The following is a 14,388-nucleotide window of genomic DNA, read 5'->3' as shown; positions in this document are numbered from 1 at the left end:
ATGTGCTAGTTTATGCAAGGTCCCCCAGTTATATGCTCTCAATATCCTGTATCTTTCCTTCAGAGCATTTCATAGAATATAATTAACTAATGATCTGTGAAATTACTGGTTTAACATGTGTCCTCCCTCTTGATGGTAAACACTTTGGTGGACATTCAATATTTGTTAAATAAATATAGGAGTAACATGAAACTCTTGTAACCATCGAGGCCCTTTTCTGCTCCAGTGACTGTTTACTGCAGGTACTCCTCATGTCTGGGAACAGATGACCCTAGATTTCCTCAGGGTTGGAATTGCCAACAATGAAGTTTCTAGTAGAGTATAAGCTCTACCATCTCCCTTGTCTAGAATAGGGTAGAGACTGAAAGAAGTTGTTACCGCACAAGGAGAAAGAGCCAAGGTTTGAGAGGAGGAGAGAATGATGGTGTCATGTGTGTATGTGAAGAAAGAGGACACAGTTCGTGCAGACAGATCTCTATTTTTCTTTTCTTTAAAGATATTAAATATCTTTAAATATCTTTAAATTAAGTTAAAAATAAGATAAGGTAAACTGTTCAAAACAAGGAGGGCATATGAAACAGATGGTTTTGGGAAGGTGTAGGACTGAAATGACCCTCAGGCAGTAGGAGAGAGAGGCTCGGGAGAAATAAAAAAGTGGCTGGCACTGAGGTCCTGATAAGCTTGACAGTAGCCCCTTGGGGAGACACACTAACCTTTAGAGGCTTAGAATTTCCTCCAGCTTGATCAGTAGGTAAGAGAAGCCAACAGATTGATATAGATGTGGGATTTTCCCAGGAGAATATCATGACTAGGTGCAAGTACCTCCCCTTCCTCCTGTGCGTGTTCAGTCATGTACGACTCTTTGCAATCCTGTGGATGGTAGCCCTCCAGGCTCCTCTGACCATGGGATTCTCCAGGCAGGAATACTGGAATGGGTTGCTGTGCCCTCCTCCAGGGGATCTTCCTGATCCAGGGATTGAACCTATGTCTCCTGCGACTCCTGCATTGCAGGTGGATTCTTTACCACTGAGTGGCCAGGGAAGCTCCTTCCTTGGGGCTCCTAATATGTTACTTAAATCATAGAAGAAAGTCTAAAAGTTAGAAAGCAGAAGAATGAGGGAAGAATGCATCTCACCACATGAACACACATACTTATACTGGTAAGTATATTATATTTTATATTTATATTTAAATATATATTATATTTTATATATATTATACTATAATTATTTACATTTTTGAATGCCTGATTTTATTGTGTATGTAATGAAAACCAATGAATCTATAAAAAGGTATATATATTTTTTTAATTAAAAATAACCTTTTATAATGATAAAATTATGTCTCAGGCATGTGGGAAATTTAGATTCAAAATACTTTACTGAAAATGAATGGCAGGTACCCTTGTTCCCTGCCCTGCTTTTAAAATATGCAGAATGGCCTATCTTTTTTAATCTCAATCTTCTTTTGTAGCCAGTTTAATCATTATCAAGTATCTTTTGCCCAGATATGATCTTGTAAGTAAAAGTTTTTTGCAGTTTTCAAAATTGCTGGAAAAGCAGTTTTGGACTGGAGGAAATTGTTGGACTAGAAGAAAAAATAAAGTAACTATTCTCCATGTTCAAAGTCTATAAAGTGCTCATTCAAACATCACCTCTTTGAGAAATGTTTAATTAGAAAAATTATTTTTAAATTATATCATAAAAAGATATGAGTCAAAAGATTGGAAAGTTTCCTGTTTTCATTTTTCATTGTGCTGTAACCGGAAGAAAAAAGCCAGTGAATATTTGTTGACTGAAGAATGAAAAAAAGTAAACATCAATGTACATCTGCATATCTGCCTTCCAGAAAGAAGACTCACAAACAGGCTGCCTCTGATGGTTACAGGCAGTAAAAGGTACATCAAAAAACATAAAAGAATTTCAGGGAGGAAGTTCGCCCTGCCTTTCTCTAAGTTAATATCCATCTGAGCCCTGATATAATTATTAATTACATTTAATTAATATACTTATGTAATTAATAATGTAAGTAATAAGGTTAATTACATTTAACCTCAGTTTAAATGCGATGCTTCAGTCCTTCCTGAGCTGATCCTTTTTCTCTCACTTACCTTTCTACCTGTCTAAAGCCAACTATACAGGGAAGTAAACAGCTCAGGAAGAGGAGACCTGTACCCCAGCTGCTAGAAGACCAGTTGCATTATTTTTTTGTATCCTACTGGGATGAACAACATTCTCTGACAGCAGCTGGTTAGCTACCCAACATCAACAGGCTCTTTTTCCTCTCTGTCTTCGTCTATCTGGTACATCTTTGCCTGCTTGGCTTCCTGGCCTGTTGTTCTGCTCCAAGTCATGTTAAGAAGTGCACACTGAATCTTTTTCTCCATTCTTCCTGGACTGTCCAGTGGGATGTGCCAACCTCACATCTTTTCTCCAACCCTCCATTTCTGGTGGGAAGAAATTCAATTCCCTGCCCCCTGTGAGCAAACTCCAAACCCTATCCTATGCACACACATCTTGAATGTTCTAAATCCCTGGGTTACTGCCACACCTAAAGAGTCCAGATTAAAAGGGAAATATTTACAAATGTCAAGCTAGAGTTACCTGAATCTGCTTTTATTTAAATTAGCTGGGTAATAATTCATACCAATGCCATGCTTAAAGGTACAGAATGCGTCTGTCAGATTGTAAGTCATTTACAAGTACTTTTTAATTTCAAGGTTATTTCTGGGAGCTCTGAAGTCCTTGATTTCACAGATACAATTTGACTGACATAAAACATGAAATACAGTTTTATGGGAGGTAGTTTAGATGCTGGGCTTCCCTGGTGGCTCAGACAACAAAGAATCTGCCCGCAATGTGGAAGATTCAGGTTTGACCCCTGGGTTGGGAAGATCCCCTGGAGAAGGGAATGGCAACCCACTCCAGTATTCTTGCCTGGAGAATTCCATGGACAGAGGAGCCTGTCAGGCTGCAGTCCAGGGCTCACAAAGAGTCAGTCATGACTGAACGACTAACACACACACACACACACACAGTTTGGATGCTGTCCCTTTCCTCCTGTGACTTTAGAAAGAAATTCTTTCCAGGATTTCAAGTTTCTGTGAGGAAGGGGGTTTTTCTGGGAACTGTAAGATCATGCAGCCCTCCAGGTGTGCAGACTCTTCCTGTTCACAGGGCCAGTGTTTTTCAGAGTCCTCCCTCACCTTCCCTCCTCATAATACTCAGGCTCATAGTTACTCTCTAGGTAGGGAGACCTGGGGCACAGCATGGCCAAAGTTGGACTTAGACTAAGTCAGCTTCTGGAGCTGCAGCCCTTACTCCTGATGTGTTCTTCTTATGTCTGTTCAAGGAAAGAGTTGAAAGAACAGAGATCACCAAAATGTTCCATCATCTTCCCTGCCTCAGAAATAAAATGAAAGGTTTATCCCAAATTAGCATGAGACTGCTCAGTGCTTAGCTTTATCTAAAATATATAAAAGTCAATATGTGCTGCTGCTGCTGCTGCTAATTTTCTTCTCTGATTGCCATTGCTGCTACTGCTAAGTCGCTTCAGTCATGTCCGACTCTGTGTGACCCCATAGACGGCAGCCAACCAGGCTCCTCGGTCCCTGGGATTCTCCAGGCAAGAACACTAGAGTGGATTGCCATTTCCTTCTCCAATATGTGCTATATATGGTTTCTTAAAGTTCAATGATGTTTTGCTTAATCCAATCTTTATAAAACATTATCATATCAATATTTAATCAACACAAAAATTCATGAGCTATTTTACCTTCTTTTGAGGGGTAGCAAGTCTTCCAATTCTGTGTGTATTTTGTACTTATGTTCTGTGCTTAGTCACTCAGTCGTGTCCAACTCTTTGTGACCCCATGGACTGCATCCTGCCAGGCTCCTCTGTCCATGGGGATTCTCCAGGCAAGAATACTGGAGTGGGTTGCTATATCCTCCTTCAGGGGATCTTCCCAACCCAGGGATGGAACCCAGGTCTCCCTCATTGCAGGCAGGTTCTTAACCAACTGAGGCACCAGGGAAGCCCATTTTATACTTATAGCAACTTCATTTAGTGGCTTTGTCAAAATGAAGACAATAAAAATAAATTTAATAGAATGCATGATTATTTATGAACTAGGTTTGTCTTTATTTTATTACTTGTTACAACACCAGTCTATAAATAGAACAGTCAATCTGTGTAACAGTAATCTGTGAATCTGTGTAGCAGCTAACTCTGCTGTTTTTCAGACTTTCAAGTTGTGTGAAAACCATAGTTTTACTGGTATTTTGCAATTTTGTTGTTATGAGGTATGTCTCATTTTGTGCTCTTGTCCCAAACCCGGTGAATATTAGAGGCGGGATTGACTGCTTTCCCTTCACTGTATGACCAGGTGCAGTGGAGGAGAGCCTCCTTAAGTAGTACTTACCACTGAGCTTTCTTATTCCTAAATATCTTCCCACCTTCCCTCTATTCCCCTCAATCTGTCTCCTTCAGTGAAATAGATATCAGTATTTATTGACTAAATAAATGTGATGTTTTTATTTTATAAAGACTCACTTCTGTTATCTAATTGGTACATAACATCCTCTGAGAGGCAAATAAGGAAATAGGCTGAAAAAGTTTAAGTTCCTGGGGTCAAAGTTTAACAGTTTCACCCAGGGCTCTTCATTTTAAGTTTTCACTCCTTCCACTTCGTAGCTGCATTTTGGACTTGGAGAAATGGGCGTCAGGGAAGTGTTTCAGCATGAGCAAAGAAACAGAAAATAGCTCTTTGGGTTAGCTAAAGCTCATTGCGTTCAGAAAAAAATAGAACGTGTGGGAAAGAGCAGGGCTTTGGTGATGAAGCCTCCGATGTCAGCTTTGGGATCTTGTGTATTATTCTGATAGTTTGCATGCTGTATATTTTTTTTTTAGGGAGAAAGTAATTGAAGTAAAGAAACTTTATTTTTATCCATAAAAATACTGTTTATTTCCTCTTGAGTTGAAGCTGGTCTTCATCTTAGTAGAAGCAGGAGCAGGGAGAGAAGTCGCTCAACTTACACTTGCCAATGATAACTCCCAAAGCCCACGGACTTCCTTCATTCCCCCGGGGTGAGCAGGAAGCCTCTAATCCCAGCCAGCTGGCTGCTCTGAGAGTACAACTGGACAGGAGAACCCAGATTAGAGAGGGTGGATACATTAGTTCCAAACTGACCATTTTTCTGCCAAATGCCAGAAAAAAGGAGCCACATTTTTGTACAAAGGACACGGCATTTCTTTTTTCAATTGATAGATACTACTTTATGGACTCTGTTTTTAAGGTAAAGGAGAACTATTTGTTTGGAATTTTCTTTTAAATTCTCAACAAGGCATCAGAGCCATGCCTTTAAAACATGTTTAAGATCTTATCATTCCTTTGCTTAAAGCCCTTCCAGGACTTTTGTTCTCCTTGGAGTGGAACTCTAAGCCCTTGAAATATCTCTGCCAGCCTTACACAATCTAGTTCTTCATGACCCTTCCAGTCTCTTCTATTTATCTCTCTCTTATTCCCTGTTCTCCAGCCACACTGGCCTCCTGGTTGGGCCTTTCACTCACCAGATATCCCACTGCTGCAGGACATTTGGTCTTGTTAATCCTACCTGAGCATATTTCCCCCAGATACCTACAGAGTTCAGTCCCTCACCTTCTTGGCTCAGTGGGTAAAGACTCTGTGTGCAATGCAGGAGTTCCAAGTTTGATCAGGAAGATTCCCCTGGAGGAGGAAATGGTAACCCATTCCAGTATTCTTGCTTGAGAAATCCCACGAGCAGAGGAGCTAAGTGTGCTATAGTCCATGGGATTGCACGAGTCAGACACAACTGAGGGAGTGAACAACAAGAACAAACTCACTTCAGTTGTGTCCAACTCTTTGTGACCCTATGGACCGTAGCTCATCAGGTTTCTCTGTCCACGGGATTGTCCAAGAAGAATACTGGAGTGGGTTGCCATGCCCTCATCTAGGGGATCTTCCCCACCCAGAGATTGAACTGAGTCTTTTGTTTCTTCTGGGTGGGCAGACAGATTCTTTACCACTAACACCACCTCGGAAGCCCACCTTCTTATCATCCTGGCTCAAACATCCTCTTCTCAATGAGCCCTCACTAATCACTCTATTTAAATTGAATGCCCATTCCAGCATATTCTCTCTTTTTTCTAGTTCATTTTCCAACACCCTACTCCCCACCTGGCATTCAAAATCTTACCTTTGTAAGTTTTTTCTTGGTCTTTCTTCTTTCAATAGGCTGTAAGCACCAAAGGAAGAGATTTGGTCAACTTGTATTCACCCAGCCCTACAACAATGCTTAATATGTGAAGATGATCAATTAATATTTGCTGAATGAAATAAGTGGGATCTTTTATTCTTGGAAGATTGTGAGTTAGCATTGCCTTGGGTCTTTTGTCTAGTTAAAGTAACTGTTAACCTTCTTATGGATTTCTATGAATCTAGAGGAATTTCTTCATCCCCATGAGTATTTTGGATTACAGTGTTAGAAGCTTCCTTTTTGTTTTTTTATTCAGGAGGACTAGCCATGTCATTAGGGTTTTAATTGGACTGAACAAGGATGGCCTGTTTTTTGTAGGTCATAGAATGGGGTTTAGCAAATCATGAAAATCTTGAAAAAAAAAAATTTCCATCTGCTGGATGGGACACGGGCACCATTTATGGTCAGGAAAATTATTACTCTATCTGCCTATTCTGTCATTTCCACCCTGATTCTATGTTACATGTGTGCATTTAATTTGTGCTGTTACAGTATTGTTTTATGCTTCAGTTCAGTTCAGTTCAGTCGCTCAGTCAAGTCCGACTCTTTTCGACCCCATGAATCGCAGCACGCCAGGCCTCCCTGTCCATCACCAACTCCCGGAGTTCACTCAGACTCACATCCATTGAGTCAGCGATGCCATCCAGCCATCTCATCCTCTGTCGTCCCCTTCTCCTCCTGCCCCCAATCCCTTCCAGCATCAGAGTCTTTTCCAATGAGTCAACTCTTCGCATGAGGTGGCCAAAGTACTGCAGTTTCAGCTTTAGCATCATTCCTTCCAAAGAAATCCCAGGGCTGATCTCCTTCAGAATGGACTGGTTGGATCTCCTTGCAGTCCAAGGGACTCTCAAGAGTCTTCTCCAACACCACAGTTCAGAAGCATCAATTCTTCGGCACTCAGCCTTCTTCACAGTCCAACTCTTACAGGAAAAACCATAGCCTTGACTAGACAGACCTTTGTTGGCAAAGTAATGTCTCTGCTTTTCAATATATTGACTGCTAATTTTGGAAATGCTTCAAAGCATGTATATTTTTCTCTATAACCATGTTTTAATACTTGAGATCAAAGATCCGTGTGACTATGATATCTAAAATGGTGGTGTATGCAAAGGCTCAATAAAGTACAGGTTGACTCATATTTATGGTGCAGTGATGACTGTCTTTTAATTCTGAAAGTCAAATAATGTCATAAATTATAATCGTAATCTGTGGGTATCAATTATACCAAGCTATTCAAGAGCTACATATGAACAAATAAATCTTGCATGTTTTTAAAATATCAAGATATGTAGAATCAAAGAGTAGGAGAAAAAGAGTAAGTGAAAGAATAATTTTCTATTATACTACTTCAAATTTTATCTCTAGTTTACTTATGCATTGAGAACATTTTCAGAATGCTAATTAATCTTATTCAACTTGATGTGTCTTGCTTCCATATAGTGTTATAAAATTAATTGGTATAGTATTCATAAGAACAATTTTAGTGAATTTTTCAGACTCATAGGTTTTCCCTATGCTTCACTGACAAGGAGTTTTAGAAGAGGGGCAAAGTTGTGGTGGAGCCAGTACTAGTGGTGTACAGCTTTATTCCATTGCAAGATGGAAGCTAGTCAGCTCCGAGCTGGAAAAGAAGCACAAAGAAATGTCCCCTAATCCTAGATCAGAATCTCTTGGCTCTCTTCAAGTCTTACCCAAACCCACGTTATGATTGTGCCCTTCACTTCCTCTCTGGCATGCCTCCTCCCAGTTTCCTGGTGTCTCAAGACTTTAGAGAAACAACACTGTGCCTCAGAATATGTTCAAAGTCCCTGAGAATAAAGTCTAATTATTGGAGATAAAATGGCCTAAGTTTGTAATTCAAAAAATGGTCCTCAGAATTTTGGAGCACTGCAACAGAGAAACAGTTGACATGTGTTGCTATCACAGCAGGGACATCTGTGAAGGGATTTTAACATTGTTGATGCCTGTAACATTTTGCCACGTTTGAGTGCCTGCTCAGTCACTTCAGTCCTGTCCAACTCTTTGCTAACCTATAAGTCGTAGCCCACCAAGCTCCTCTGTCCATGGAATTTTCCAGGCAAGAATACTGGAGTGGGTTGCTGTGCGGTAATCCAGGGGATCTTCCTGATCCAGGGATCAAACCTGCATCTCTTATGAATCCTGCATTGGCAGGCGTGTTCTTTACCATGAGCGCCAAGTTCAGTGGTCTGAACAATGTGTTCTGGCTTAATATGGCAGGCTTGAGTTTCTACGTTATGGAAGCCAAAACTGTCATTTTCTTCAAAGATAAAATGTCACAGTCTTGTTTCAAAATTTTCTCTAGTACCCATTGGTTTCCTTAATAAAGTGTAAACATTTTAGCCTTAGCATTTCGGTCTCTCCTGAAATCTCCCCTCAGACAAGCTGGCTCAGTCACTGTTCTTCAGATTCCAGTGGAAAGGCCTCAGGGATTCCTGTTTGGTGTGCTTTTGCCAACAAACTTCTCATTCACTTAACATGACCTCTGTGCCTACATCGTTAAATCCAGCATCTGTCATAAATGCTCTTTTGATAAAGCTATGCTCCAATTTTGATTTTCTAGGCATTTAATTGCCTGGAGTACTCCAGATAGTGAATTCGATGTCAGATCTTATCTCTTACTAGAAGTGAAATCTTGGGCAAATTCTTGTCTCTCTAAATCCCAATTTCTTCATACATTGAATGGTGGTAAAAATATCAAATTCAGAGTTTAGTGAAGGCCAAACTTAGCAGACTCTAATAAATCATAGAAATATTAGATATATCATAATTTCTGTTCAATACCATGTATGGTTATAGTAGTTACCATTTATATATAAATATCCCATTTCTCCATCTACACCCTGAAATTCTTGAGAGTGTTGTGTAGTATATGCTGTATATGCCTGGCTAAGTCTTTTTCTATTCTATATAAACAAAGGCATTTCTCAATTTATGGAATGAATTTAATACAGTGACAAAATGCTTCTGGAGTATCTCATGTTAAGTATCTTATTAGTTGGTTAGTAATATGTAAGGATAGTGCTTAATTCTTTGCTGTTGTTAATTACAGGGGACATGGGGTAATTTAAAATGGAATTGTGACAAAGAGGATCTAAGTTCTGTATATTAATTAAAAAATTATATATCCCTCCTTTTCATCTCTCTGCCAGAAAACCAGTGCTGAGTTTGATCAAATGTCACCTGTTATTCATCATTTTAGCTTTAAAAGCTAGGACCCTGCCTTGAGTCTCTGACTTCAGGGTGACTTGTAATTCAACCTATTGGGGTCCGACTGTATATCAAAACACAGTGCTTTAATTAGATCTTTCAAACAGCTGACAAAAGAAGAAACATTGAGGGTGGGGTAAAGAGAGAGAAAAGATGCTTCGTTTTAGGGACCTATTTTTTTTTTTTTCCTTTTTATCTTGATCAAAGGACCTCAGTGGCTGCTTCAGAGACTCAAATCAGTGGAGTCTCCAGGGTTTACATTAGTTTCTCTCTAGGGTAAACAGGACAGCCTGCAGCAGAGCAAGGAAAGTATGTAATGCAGCCAAATAGATTATTTTTAAAAACACGTTTTGGTTATTAATTTGAAGTTGAGCAATCTGTTTTTCTATATGAGGATACAATGATTACAAGTGTTCATTAGAGCTTCAAAGCTTGGTCAAAGGCAACATGAGATTCACCCAGTATTCCTTTTTGCTACTGATTGGTTCGTGATGGCTCACTGTCAAGTGATGGCTTCCAATGAGGGCAAAAAGCATGGGCTCGCCTTAGAACTACAAAACTAACAGGAATATTATTTTTCATGATTCCTTATAATTTAAATGCTTTGAAGTATTTAATTGAATTAAGAATAAGGGAATTGTTCAAGTCACTTTTTAAAAATCATAGAAACTGTGCAATTGCTTGAAAAATTAGGGAGAGAAAAATTATTGGATAAGACATAATTGTGTTACTTAGAAAAGCAACTTTTAGCAGCTCAGAGACACCTAACAAAAGCTTTAAAAGACTCATTTGTATTTACTTAAGAATTCTATTTGTATTCTATTTCTATTTGTATTCTAATTCTATTCTATTTGTATTTACTTAGGAATCCTGACAATCTTTCAAAATGAACTAATGGTAAATATGAAGGAATAAAAGCTTTAACTGCTGTATGAAATGAACCATAATGCAACAATTAAAAGAGTACCATTAAAAGTGATATTTGTAATATGGGATAATGTTAATAGAAAAAGTTTAGACACAAAATTAGGTTTATATTATTTGATTAAAACTATAAAAAACAAAGTAATGTATAAAATATAACAAAATGCTAATAGGATTATATCTAGGTGTAGGTAGATATCGCCTTAACTTTTCTCATAACATTTAAGGGCAAATGCAATTTTTTTTTTTTTTTTTTGCAATTTTAAAATAAGAGGCTATTTCTTCCTGTTGAAAATATAGGAAGAGATCTTCCTCTCACTAAGCTCCTCTGTCCATGGAATTTCTCCAGGCAAGAATATTGCAGTTGGTTGCCATTTCCTTCTCCAGAGGATCTTCCCGACCCAGGGATGGAACCCGCATCTCCTGCAATGGCAGGCAGATTCTTTACCGCTGAGTCACCTTGGAAGCCCCATAGCTGTGAGTACGTCCTCTCTTTCTGAAATATATGTAAACCCTTTTGGAAACTAGATAGGCCTTTGTCAGCTTCATGAACCAGGAACATTTCTTATCTGGGAACTATCTCTTTGAAATGCAAACATCAAAGTCTTTTCCCTATGAGGACACAGTGGACAGAATGAACCTGGAAGTCTACGAACAAGGAAGCGTCCTTGTGAGTGTGAGTACAGTGTGCTAAGGCAATCCAGTCCTGTTGACTCTTTGTGACCCTATGGACTGTAGCCCTCCAGGCTCCTCTGTCCATGGGATTCTCCAGGCAAGAATACTGGAGTGGGTTGTCATGCTCTTCTCCAGGGGATCTTCGCGACCCAGGGATCAAACCCGTGTCTCTTAGTCTCATACACCGGCAGGCGGTTTCTTTACCACTAGCGCCACCTAGGAAACAACCTCACAGACATCTAATCTGTTCAGTTTGTCTGCCTTGATTTTGGACTTCCGACTTAGCAGCAGCAGCAGCAGAAGGCAATGGCACCCCACTCCAGTACAATTGCCTGGAAAACCCCATGGACGGAGAAGCCTGGAGGGCTGCAGTCCATAGGGTCGCTGAGAGTCAGATACGACTGAGCGACTTCACTTTCACTTTTCACTTTCATGCATTGGAGAAGGAAATGGCAACCCACTCTAGTGTTCTTGCCTGGAGAATCCCAGGGATGGGGGAGCCTGGTGGGCTGCCGTCTATGGGGTCGCACAGAGTCGGACACGACTGAAGTGACTTAGCAGCAGCAGCAGCAGCAGCAGCAGCAGGGCTTCCTTGGTGGCTCAGGAGGTAAAGAATCCACCTGCAATGCATGAGACCTGGGCTCGACCCCTGGGTGGGGAAGATCCCCTGGAGCAGGGCATGGCAACCCACTCCAGTATTCCTACCTAGAGAATCCCCATGGACAAAGGAGTCTGGCGGGCTGCAGTCCAGGGGGTCACAAAAAGTTGGATATGACTAAGCGACTAAGCACAGCACAGCACAGCCTTCAGAGCTGTGAGAAGGATATGTTTGTTTGAGCTCCTCTGCCCCATCCCTACTCTGGCCCTGGCCCCACCACACATAAAAGGCAATGAAAACATTAAAGGAGACAGTCTCCCAGTCTCTGTGGGAGGACAGGAGCCTTAACTTGAATGGGCACCTCACTCCAAGGTATGAAACTACTTTCTGTCATAAAAATAAGAAAACGGTGTTTTCCCTCTGGCTAGTTCAGTTACCTAGCATAGATGGTCACTGAATTACCAGGTGAATTTAGAATGAATTCTGTATGACTGATGGTGCTGTCCAGCCCTCCCACGTGAGGATTAGTTATTATTATCTTGAAAATAGGTATGTATTGGGCTTCCCAGATGGAGCTAGCAGTAAAGAATCTGCCTGCCAATGCAGAAGATACATGAGATGTGGGTTCGATCCCTGGGTAGGGAAAATTCCCTGCAGAAGAGCATGGCAACCCACTCCAGTATTCTTGCCTGGACAATCCCATGGGCAGAGGAGCCTGGTGGGCTACCGTCCATAGGGTCACAAAGAGTCGGACATGACTAAAGTGACTTAGCCTGCAATGGGCTCTATCAGCTTTGCTTTATAAGAGGGTGAAACTCCTTTCTATCTTTACAGTCTCCTAGCAGGTTACCTGTGATGTGCATTATAGTCTGCTTTAGTCCTTATTCAAAAATAAAAGTACTGTCTTTCTCTACTATCTTTTTTGGGTTGGGAAAGCATTGTGTTTTTAATTATATTTCTCTAATGATTTCAAATTTTATATAATGAGTATTATTATGAATACAATGGGAAATATTTTATTTTATAATTAGCTTCTATTTTTGTAATTGATTTCTTAATCTTTTTTGTTAACCACCAGTTAATAACCACTTTATTTGTTTATCCTGCTCTAAACTATAAACTGTTCTTAGCTCTAGATCGACTTTTCCAAGTCAAAAGAATTCTTTTGACTGTCTGTTCCATTTTCTTCTGAGCTGCATGTTGTAGGGTGTTAAGCCTGGGAAATACCTGTTTAACATATTGTTGCAGCTAGGAGCTCCATTGATCTCTCAAGGAGATCTGCTTAAAATCTCCTCTGCTTTTCAAAGCAACCAATTTATTGTTAGTCTGGTTAGCCTTCCTTTGGGCTCTGCCTTCAAAATATTTCTCTTTTTCTTTCTTTCCTCTATTGAGAATCAGAAAACAACAAAAAATATTTTACTATAAGGATGTCCTAAATATTATATTCTATCTTTCTATCTTCTGTCTACTTATCATCATCTATCTATCTTTGTGTTAACAATCGATTCAGAATAGAATAAACCAATAGTGTTTTATAAACTGATTATTGTTTATCTGAAGTTCAAATTTAACTGGGCATCATGTATTTATAATTTTAAATATAGAAACCCCACATGTATGATCATCATAAATATGCTTATTGGAACCATTTTCCTCCAGATGATAATTTCTTTACCCAGGTCAGGGTAATTCTATAGTCTATTATTTAAAATAAGTTGATAGATTAGACACAGTGAAGCTAACAGAAAACACATAATTTAAATGAGTAGAAAGTGACTTATTTCTCAGATAAAAAGATTTCTCCTATTCTTTAGGGAAAATTAATTTTCCAATTAAGATACTGGAAGATAAGCATCATTTGAAGGAGTAAATCAAAGAAATCATATTTTCTTTATAGATTTAAAAATTTTTTTTTCCTCTTTACAAATACATTGCTGTAAAATTTTGAGTAGAAAATACAAAAGTATTTTGCTATACATAAATGAAACCCCACTACTTTTTTCCCACTCTACAATATAGCAAAATTTTTTCCTTGCAGTCAAAAGAGTAAGTAAGTGCCTGTTTGCTACTAAGTCCTCTAAACTTCTCTATATTCTTCTTTCTCCTTCCCCTGAGTGCTATAGTTCACGTATATAATGAGAGACACCTTGAGATGGCTGGTGTCAGTAGCTCATTTCCTCCCCCTTTTGGTAGCTAGCTAGACTCCCGTCTGAGGCTGAGGAAAGAACAAGCAGAAGGTGGTGCCTGAATTTGGGGTTCCCCTTTTCCAACAAGCCTGTTTTTAATGTCCCATGACATTGTGAAAAGAAGCTCCCTTTGTTACATTGTCAAAATCAAGTGGCCATTTCCTACTCCTCTTTCTCTCTCAATATGTAGAATAGTAGTATCTGGTGAGGTCTTCTTCTGACAATCCCTGTTCTCCCTCCTCAGCTTGCCCCCCACATGCCCCCCAGCCCCGCAAAGAGCTACACAGCATATGCAGGGCAATGGGATGGCTTTGCCTCGCTGTTTTCCCCGACTGTATGTTTTCCCAAAGCGTTCACTTTACTTCTGGTTGCTAATGTTGTGTGTTTCTTTGCCCTCATTGCATGTGTACTTTCTGAATTGGGGGACCGTAACAGTCAGGTAATTTAGAATCAGATCTATCTTTTCATTGTGTCTTATGAAACCTAAAGGGCATGGACCCCT

Source organism: Bos mutus, chromosome 9 (assembly GCF_027580195.1).
Source record: "Bos mutus isolate GX-2022 chromosome 9, NWIPB_WYAK_1.1, whole genome shotgun sequence".
Lineage (NCBI taxonomy): Eukaryota > Metazoa > Chordata > Mammalia > Artiodactyla > Bovidae > Bos > Bos mutus.
Note: the sequence above shows the minus strand (reverse complement) of the source record.